We start from the raw sequence: 9,138 nt of genomic DNA, 5'->3' as shown, positions 1-9,138 counted from the left end.
GGGGGGGGGGGCTAGTCCAATTCGGTTTGGGCTAGGGGGGCCGTGCTGAAGGAAATATGACCTAGAGGCAATAATAAAGTTATTATTTACTTCCTTATATCATGATAAATGTTTATTATTCATGCTAGAATTGTATTAACCGGAAACATAATACATGTGTGAATACATAGACTAACATAGTGTCACTAGTATGCCTCTACTTGACTAGCTCGTTTATCAAAGATGGTTATGTTTCCTAGCCATGGACAAAAGAGTTGTCATTTGATTAACGGGATCACATCATTAGGAGAATGATGTGATTGACTTGACCCATTCCGTTAGCCTTAGCACTTGATCGTTTAGTATACTGCTATTGCTTTCTTCTTGACTTATACATGTTCCTATGACTATGAGATTATGCAACTCCCGTTTACCGGAGGAACACTTTGTGTGCTACCAAACGTCACAACATAACTGGGTGATTATAAAGGAGCTCTACAGGTGTCTCCAAAGGTACATGTTGGGTTGACGTATTTCGAGATTAGGATTTGTCACTCCGATTGTCGGAGAGGTATCTCTGGGCCCTCTCGGTAATGCACATCACTATAAGCCTTGCAAGCAATGTAGCTATGAGTTAGTTACGGAATGATGCATTACGTAACGAGTAAAGAGACTTGCCGGTAACGAGATTGAACTAGGTATTGGATACCGACGATCGACTCTCGGGCAAGTAACATACCGATGACAAAGGGAACAACGTATGTTGTTATGCGGTTTGACCGATAAAGATCTTCGTAGAATATGTGGGAGCCAATATGAGCATCCAGGTTCCGCTATTGGTTATTGACCGAGAATAGTTCTAGGTCATGTCTACATAGTTCTCGAACCCGTAGGGTCCGCACGCTTAACGTTTCGATGACAGTTTTATTATGAGTTTATATGTTTTGATGTACCGAAGGTTGTTCGGAGTCCCGGATGTGATCACGGACATGACGAGGAGTCTCGAATTGGTCGAGACATAAAGATTGATATATTGGATGACTATATTCGGACACCGGAATTGTTCCGGGTGATTTCGGAGAAAACCGGAGTGTCGGAGGGGTTACCGGAACCCCCCGGGGAAGTATTGGGCCTTAGTGGGCCTGAGGGGAGAGAGAGGGCAGCAGCCCAGGAGGTGGCACGCCCCCCCATGGGGAGTCCGAATTGGACTAGGGAGGGGGGGGGGTGCGGCCCCTCTTTCCCTCTCCCTCTCCCTCTCTTTCCTTCCCCCTTCCTCCTTCCTAGTGGGACTAGGAAAGGGGAATCCTACTCCCACTAGGAGGAGGATTCCCCCCTCCTTGGCGCGCCCCCTAGGGCCGGCCGGCCTCCCCCCTTGCTCCTTTATATACGGGGGCAGGGGGACACCCCAAGACACACAAGTTGATCTTCGTGATCGTTCCTTAGCCGTGTGCGGTGCCCCCCTCCACCATATTCCACCTCGGTCATATCGTTGCGGTGCTTAGGCGAAGCCCTGCGTTGGTAGAACATCATCATCATCACCACGCCGTCGTGCTGACGGAACTCATCCCCGACACCCTGCTGGATCGGAGTCCGGGGATCGTCATCGAGTTGAATGTGTGCTGAACTCGGAGGTGCCGTACGTTCGGTGCTTGGCTCAGTCGGATCGTGAAGACGTACGACTGCATCGACCGCATTGTCATAACGCTTCCACTTACGGTCTACGAGGATACATGGACAACACTCTCCCCTCTCGTTGCTATGCATCACCATGGTCTTGCGTGTGCGTAGGAAAATTTTGAAATTACTACGTTCCCCAACAGTGGCATCCGAGCCAGGTTTTATGCGTTGATGTTATATGCACGAGTAGAACACAAGTGAGTTGTGGGCGATACAAGTCATACTGCTTACCAGCATGTCATACTTTGGTTCAACGGTATTGTTGGATGAAGTGGCCCGGACCGACATTACGCGTACGCTTATGCGAGACTGGTTTTACCGCCGTACTTTGCACACAGGTGACTAGCGGGTGTCTGTTTCTCCAACTTTAGTTGAACCGAGTGTGGCTACGCCCGGTCCTTGCGAAGGTTAAAACATCACTAACTTGATGAACTATCGTTGTGGTCTTGATGCGTAGGTAAGAACGGTTCTTGCTCAGCCCATAGCAGCCACGTAAAATTTCTAACAACAAAGTAGAGGACGTCTAACTTGTTTTTGCAGGGCATGTTGTGATGTGATATGGTAAAGATGTGATGCTATATTTTATTGTATGAGATGATCATGTTTTGTAACCGAAGTCATCAGTAACTGGCAGGAGCCATATGGTTGTCGCTTTATTGTATGAAATGCAAACGCCCCGTAATTGCTTTACTTTATCACTAAGCGGTAGCGATAGTCGTAGAAGCAATAGATGGCGTAACGACAACGATGCTAAAATGGAGATCAAGGTGTCGCGCCGATGACGATGGTGATCACGACGGTGCTTCGGAGATGGAAATCACAAGCACAAGATGATGATGGCCATATCATATCACTTATATTGATTGCATGTGATGTTTATCCTTTATACATCTTATCTTGCTTTGATTGACGGTAGCATTTTAAGATGATCTCTCACTAAAAATTATCAAGAAGTGTTCTCCCTGAGTATGCACCGTTGCGAAAGTTCTTCGTGCTGAGACACCACGTGATGATCGGGTGTGATAGGCTCTACGTTCAAATACAACGGGTGCAAAATAGTTGCACACACGGAATACTCAGGTTAAACTTGACGAGCCTAGCATATAGCAGATATGTCCTAGGAACACGGAGACCGAAAGTTCGAACGTGAATCATATAGTAGATATGATCAACATAGTGATGTTCACCATTGAAACTACTCCATCTCACGTGATGATCGGACATGGTTTAGTTGATTTGGATCACGTGATCACTTAGATGACTAGAGAGATGTCTGTCTAAGTGGGATTTCTTAAGTAATATGATTAATTGAACTTTAATTTATCATGAACTTAGTCCTGGTAGTATTTTGCAAATTATGTTGTAGATTAATAGCTTGCGTTGTTGCTTTCATATGTTTATTTTGATATGTTCCTAGAGAAAATTGTGTTGAAAGATGTTAGTAGCAATGATGCGGATTAGATCCGTGATCTGAGGTTTATCCTCATTGCTGCACAGAAGAATTATGTCCTTAATGCACCGCTAGGTGACAGACCTATTGCAGGAGCAGATGTAGACGTTATGAACGTTTGACTAGCTCAATATGATGACTACTTGATAGTTTAGTGCACCATGCTTAACGGCTTAGAATCGGGACTTCAAAGACGTTTTGAACGTCATGGACCATATGAGATGTTGCAGAAGTTGAAGTTAATATTTCAAGCAAATACCCGAGTTGAGAGATATGAAGTCTCCAACAAGTTCTATGGCTAAAAGATGGAGGAGAATCGCTCAACTAGTGAGCATGCGCTCAGATTGTCTGGGTACTACAATCGCTTGAATCAAGTGGGAGTTAATCTTCCAGATAAGATAGTGATTGACAGAGTTCTCCAGTCACCATCACCAAGTTAGTAGAACTTTGTGATGAACTATAGTATGCAAGGGATGACGAAAGCAATTCCCGAGCTCTTCGTGATGTTGAAATCGACGAAGGTAGAAATCAAGAAAGAGCATCAAGTGTTGATGGTTGACAAGATCACTAGTTTCAAGAAAAGGGCAAAGGGAAAGAAAGGGGAACTTAAAGTAGAATGGCAAGCAAGTTGTCACTCCCACGAAGAAGCCCAAAGCTGGAACAAAGCCTGAAATTGAGTGATTATACTGCAAAGGAAATGGTCACTAGAAGCGGAAATGCCCTGAATATTTGGTGGATAAGAAGGATGGAAAAGTGAACAAGGGTATATTTGATATACAAGTTATTGATGTGTACCTTACTAGTGCTTATAGTAGCCCCTGAGTATTTGATACTTGTTCGGTTGCTAAAACTCAGTGACTCGAAACAGGAGTTACAGAATAAACGAAACTAGTTGATGGTGAAGTGACGATGTGTGTTGGAAGTGGTTCCAAGATTGATATGATCATCATCGCACACTCCCTATACTTTCGGGGTTAGTGTTGAACCTAAATAAATGTTATTTGGCGTTTGCGTTGAGCATGAATATGATTTGATCATGTTTATTGTAATACGGTTATTCATTTAATCATAGAATAATTGTTGTTCTGTTTAAATGAATAAAACCTTTGATGGTCATACACCCAATGAAAATAGTTTGTTGGATCTCGATTGTAGTGATACACATATTCATAATATTGATGCCAAGAGATGCAAAGTTGATAATGATAGTGCAACCTATTTGTGGCACTGCCATTTGGGTCATATCAGTGTAAAGCGCATGAAAAAACTCCATAAAGATGGATTTTCGGAATCACTTGGTTATGAATCATTTGATGCTTGCGAACCGTGCCTTTTGGGCAAGATGACTAAAACTCCGTTCTCCGGAACAATGGAACGAGCTAGTGACTTATTGGAAATAATACATACCGATGTATGTGATCCGATGAGTGTTAAGGCTCGCGGCATGTATCGTTATTTTCTGACCTTCACAGATGATTTGAGCAGATATGGCTATATCTACTTGATGAAACATAAGTCTGAAACATTTGAAAAGTTCAAAGAATTTCAGAGTGAAGTGGAAAATCATCGTAACAAGAAAAATAAAGTTTCTACGATCTGATCGTGGAGACGAATATTTGAGTTACAAGTTTGGTCTTCATTTGAAACAATGTGAAATAGTTTCGCAACTCACGCCACCTTTTTTTAGCATCAGTATAGACACAAGCGCTCATATACACACGCATACACTCACCCCTATGAATGCACGCACGCACACCCTACCCCTATGAGCACCTCCGAGAGACTGAGCCGACATATCATCTTGAAATTTATGAAGTCACCATAGGCGCCTCGTCGTCGACGGGAACGTCTCCTCCCACTGAAAGCGCACCGCCGGAAATCCTGAAATAAATCCAGGAATAATGCGAGCACCAGGATTTGAACCCTGGTGGGTAGGGGATACCACTGTCCACCTAACCAACGCAACTCACGCCACCTGGAACACCACAATGTCATGGTGTGTCCGAACATCGTAATCATACTTTACTAGATATGGTGCGATCTATGATGTCTCTTATCGGTTTACCACTATCGTTTTAGGGTTATGCATTAGAGACAGCTGCATTCACGTTTAATAGGGCACCATCTAAATCCGTTGAGATGACACCGTATGAACTATGGTTTAGCAGTAAACCTAAGCTGTCGTTTCTTAAAGTTTGGAGTTGCGATGCTTATCTGAAAAAGGTTTTGAACCTGATAAGCTCGAACCCAAATCGGAGAAGTGCGTCTTCATAGAATACCCAAAGGAAACTATTGGGTACACCTTCTATCACAAATCCGAAGGAAAAACATCCGTTGCTAAGAATGGATCCTTTCTAGAGAAGGAGTTTCTCCCGAAAGAAGTGAGTGGGAGGAAAGTAGAGCTTGATAAGGTAATTGTACCTTCTCCCGAATTGGAAAGTAGTTCATCATGGAAATCAGTTCCTGTGATTCCTACACCAATTAGTGAGACAGCTAATGATGATGATCATGAAGCTTCAGATCAAGTTACTACCGAACCTCGTAGGTCTTTCAGAATAAGATCCACACCAAAGTGGTACGGTAATCCTGTTCTAGAAGTCATGTTACTAGACCATGATGAACCTACGAACTATGAGGAAGCGATGATGAGCCCAGATTCCGCGAAATGGCTTGAGGCCATAAAATCTAAGATAGGATCCATATATAAGAACAAAGTGTGGACTTTGGTTGACCTGCTCGATGATTTGCAAGTCAAGTTAAATAAATGGATCTTCAAGAGGAAGATGGACACTGATAGTAGTGTTACTATCTACAAAGCTCGACTTGTTGCAAAAGGTTTTCGACAAGTTCAAGGTGTTGAATACGATGAGATTTTCTCACTCATATCGATGCTTAAGTCTATCAGAATCATGTTAGCAATTGCCACATTTTATGAAATCTGGCAAAAGGATGTCAAAACTGCATTCCTTAATGAATTTATTAAAGAAGAGTTGTATATGATGCAACCAGAAGGTTTTGTCAATCCTAAAAGTGCTAACAAAATGTGCAAGCTCCAGCGATCCATCAATGGACTGGTGCAAGCATCTCGGAGTTGGAATATACGCTTTGATGATTCGATCAAAGCATATGGTTTTATACAGACTTTTGGAAAGGCCTGTATTTGCAAGAAAGTGAGTGGGAGCTCTGTAGCATTTCTAATATTATATGTGGATGACATATTGTTGATTGGAAATGATATAGAAATTCTGGATAGCATAAAATGATACTTGAATAAGAGTTTTTCAAAGCAAGACCTCGGTGAAGCTGCTTACACATTGAGCATCAAGATCTATATAGATAGATCAAGACGCTTGATAAGATTTTTCAATGAGTACATACCTTGATAAATTTTTGAAATAGTTCAAAATGGAACAGTCAAAGAAGGAGTTCTTGCCTATGATGCAAAGATGTGAAGTTGAGTAAGACTCAAGACCCGACCATAGCATAAAATAGAAAGAGAATGAAAAGTCATTCCCTATGCCTCAGTCATAGGTTCTATAAAGTATGCTATGCTGTGAACCAGACTTATTGTATACCTAGCTCTGAGTTTGGCAAAGGAATACAATTTTGATCTAATAGTAGATCACTGGACAGTGGTCAAGAATATCCTTCGTGAGGACTAAGGAGATGTTTCTCGATTATGGAGGTGATAAAAGAGCCCGTCGTAAAAAGTTACAACGATGCAAGCTTTTACACCAATCCAGATGACTCCAAGTCTCAATCTGGATACATATTGAAAGTGGGAGCAATTAGCTAGAGTAGCTCCGTGCAGAGCATTGTGGACATAGAATATTTGCAAAATACATACGGCTCTGAATATGACAGACCCGTTGACTAAACTTCTCTCACGAGCAAAACATGATCATACCTTAGTACTCTTTGGGTGTTAATCACATAGCAATGTGAACTAGATTGTTGACTCTAGTAAACCCTTTGGGTGTTGGTCACATGATGATGTGAACTATGGGTGTTAATCATATACAGATATGAATATTGGTGTTAAATCACATGATGATGTGAACTAGATTATTGACTCTAGTGCAAGCGGGAGACTGAAGGAAATATGCCCTATAGGCAATAATAAAGTTATTATTTATTTCCTTATATCATGATAAATGTTTATTATTCATGCTAGAATTGTATTAACCGGAAACATAATTGTGACGCCCGGGTAATTAAGCTACAGTGATCCTCTGCTATGATGCCACGTCAGCTCGATTATAGTTGCTAATCTCGAGTTAGTTCAAAAACCGATTCAAAATTCAAATTCAAAATCAAGTCAAACAATTAAAGTTTTCAAAAGTCAAAACTAAAATGTTCTCAATGCGACAAATAAATCATGGATAATACTGGTGGAGAAACCACACTTTTATAAAATGTTTAAATACTCTAAAAATGAATAAAACAGTAGCAAATAATATTATCTAAATGCTTTTAAAATAATAAACAATTTCAAAACTAATTTGTTATAAATATTAAACTATTGTGGCAGTGGCATAATTGGTAGCAACTATTTAGGTGCCACTTTGGTATTTTACTAAAACTAAAATAAAAGGAAACTAAAAGAAAACGAAAATAGAAAAATAAATAAAAGATAAAAGAGAAAGCACTCAACCCCCCCGGGGCTCCGGCCCAGCAGGCCACCGGCCCAACTGGGCCACGACCCACCAGGCCGGCCCAACCGGCCACCCCTCACTCCCCATATCCTCCACTCCCGAAACCCTAGCCCCACCGACACCCACTTCCCCTCCCCGTCGCCCCACTCGCCCCCCCACTCCCTCTCGTCGTTCCGGATCGGGATCCTGATCCCCTCGCCCCCGCGCCACCACGCCACCTCACCGGCGCCGCACCTCCCGGCCTCCTCCCTTTCCTTTGTGCACCGCGTCGCCCCCCCGAGCTCCGTGCGCGCCCCATCCGTGACCGCCCCGACCTCGTCACCGGAGGCCACCACCGCTTGGAACCGCTCGACGCCGCCGGACCTCCCTCAACGGACTGCCTCCGCCTCGCCATATCTTCCTCGTCGGATGTCAGGACCCCGACTCAATGCCACATCGATCTAGCATGTAACACCTCATATCACTTTGCGGCCTCACGCACGGTATTCCCACGGGTGTCGCCTTACCTTGGCCCGGAACCGTTTGCGCCTTTTGGCACACGTATATGACGGTGTCGCTAGCATCCATATGATAAGGAGCCCGGGCTGACATGGCTAGTCGTAAACCCAAAGTGGCACAGACTTACAGGGACAGGCATTCATGACCCAGCATCGAACGTGTCGGTCATCAGCGAGTGAATCCAGGCTGTAGCACTGGGCTAGCAGGACTCCGGTGAACCGGGCTGTAGCGGGCTAACAGGACTCCGGTATTCATCGCGTGACATTTCCCCGAAGGGACAGACACAGGAACGAAGAAGGACACATGCCGGCCAGCCTAAGTGTTCCGGAGCAGTAGCAAGCTACCATGGCTCGGTGGAAACACTAGGAGACATTTCCCCATAAGAGAGGCTACTAAAGATAAACAACTAGATGGTCAGATCCCACACATACCAAGCATTTCAATAACATACACACAATATGCTCGATATGTGCAAATACAACATGGTATCACAACATGACTCTACGACTCAAGTATTTTATTCATTAGGCTCCGAGGAGCGAGATATTACAAACATGGGTCTCATGACCCAACAATCAGAGCATACAAGTCAAAGCACAAGCGGAAGCTATCATGTCTGAGTACAGACATCTATAAATGAGAAAGGCTGAGAAGCCTGACTATCTATCAGATCCTGCCGAGGGCACAAGATCGTAGCTGAGGTATCAAGCTAAACGTCGAAGTCCACGCGAAACTACTAGTGAGACCGAAGTCTCTCTGCAAAAACATAAAATAGGCAAACGTGAGTACAAATGTACCCAGCAAGACTTACATCAGAACTAACTACATATGCATCATTATCAACAAAGGGGTGGTGGGGTTTAACTGCAGCAAGCCAGC

The sequence above is a fragment of the Triticum dicoccoides genome, chromosome 4B (assembly GCF_002162155.2).
Source record: "Triticum dicoccoides isolate Atlit2015 ecotype Zavitan chromosome 4B, WEW_v2.0, whole genome shotgun sequence".
In the NCBI taxonomy this organism is placed as follows: Eukaryota; Viridiplantae; Streptophyta; class Magnoliopsida; order Poales; family Poaceae; genus Triticum; species Triticum dicoccoides.
Note: the sequence above shows the minus strand (reverse complement) of the source record.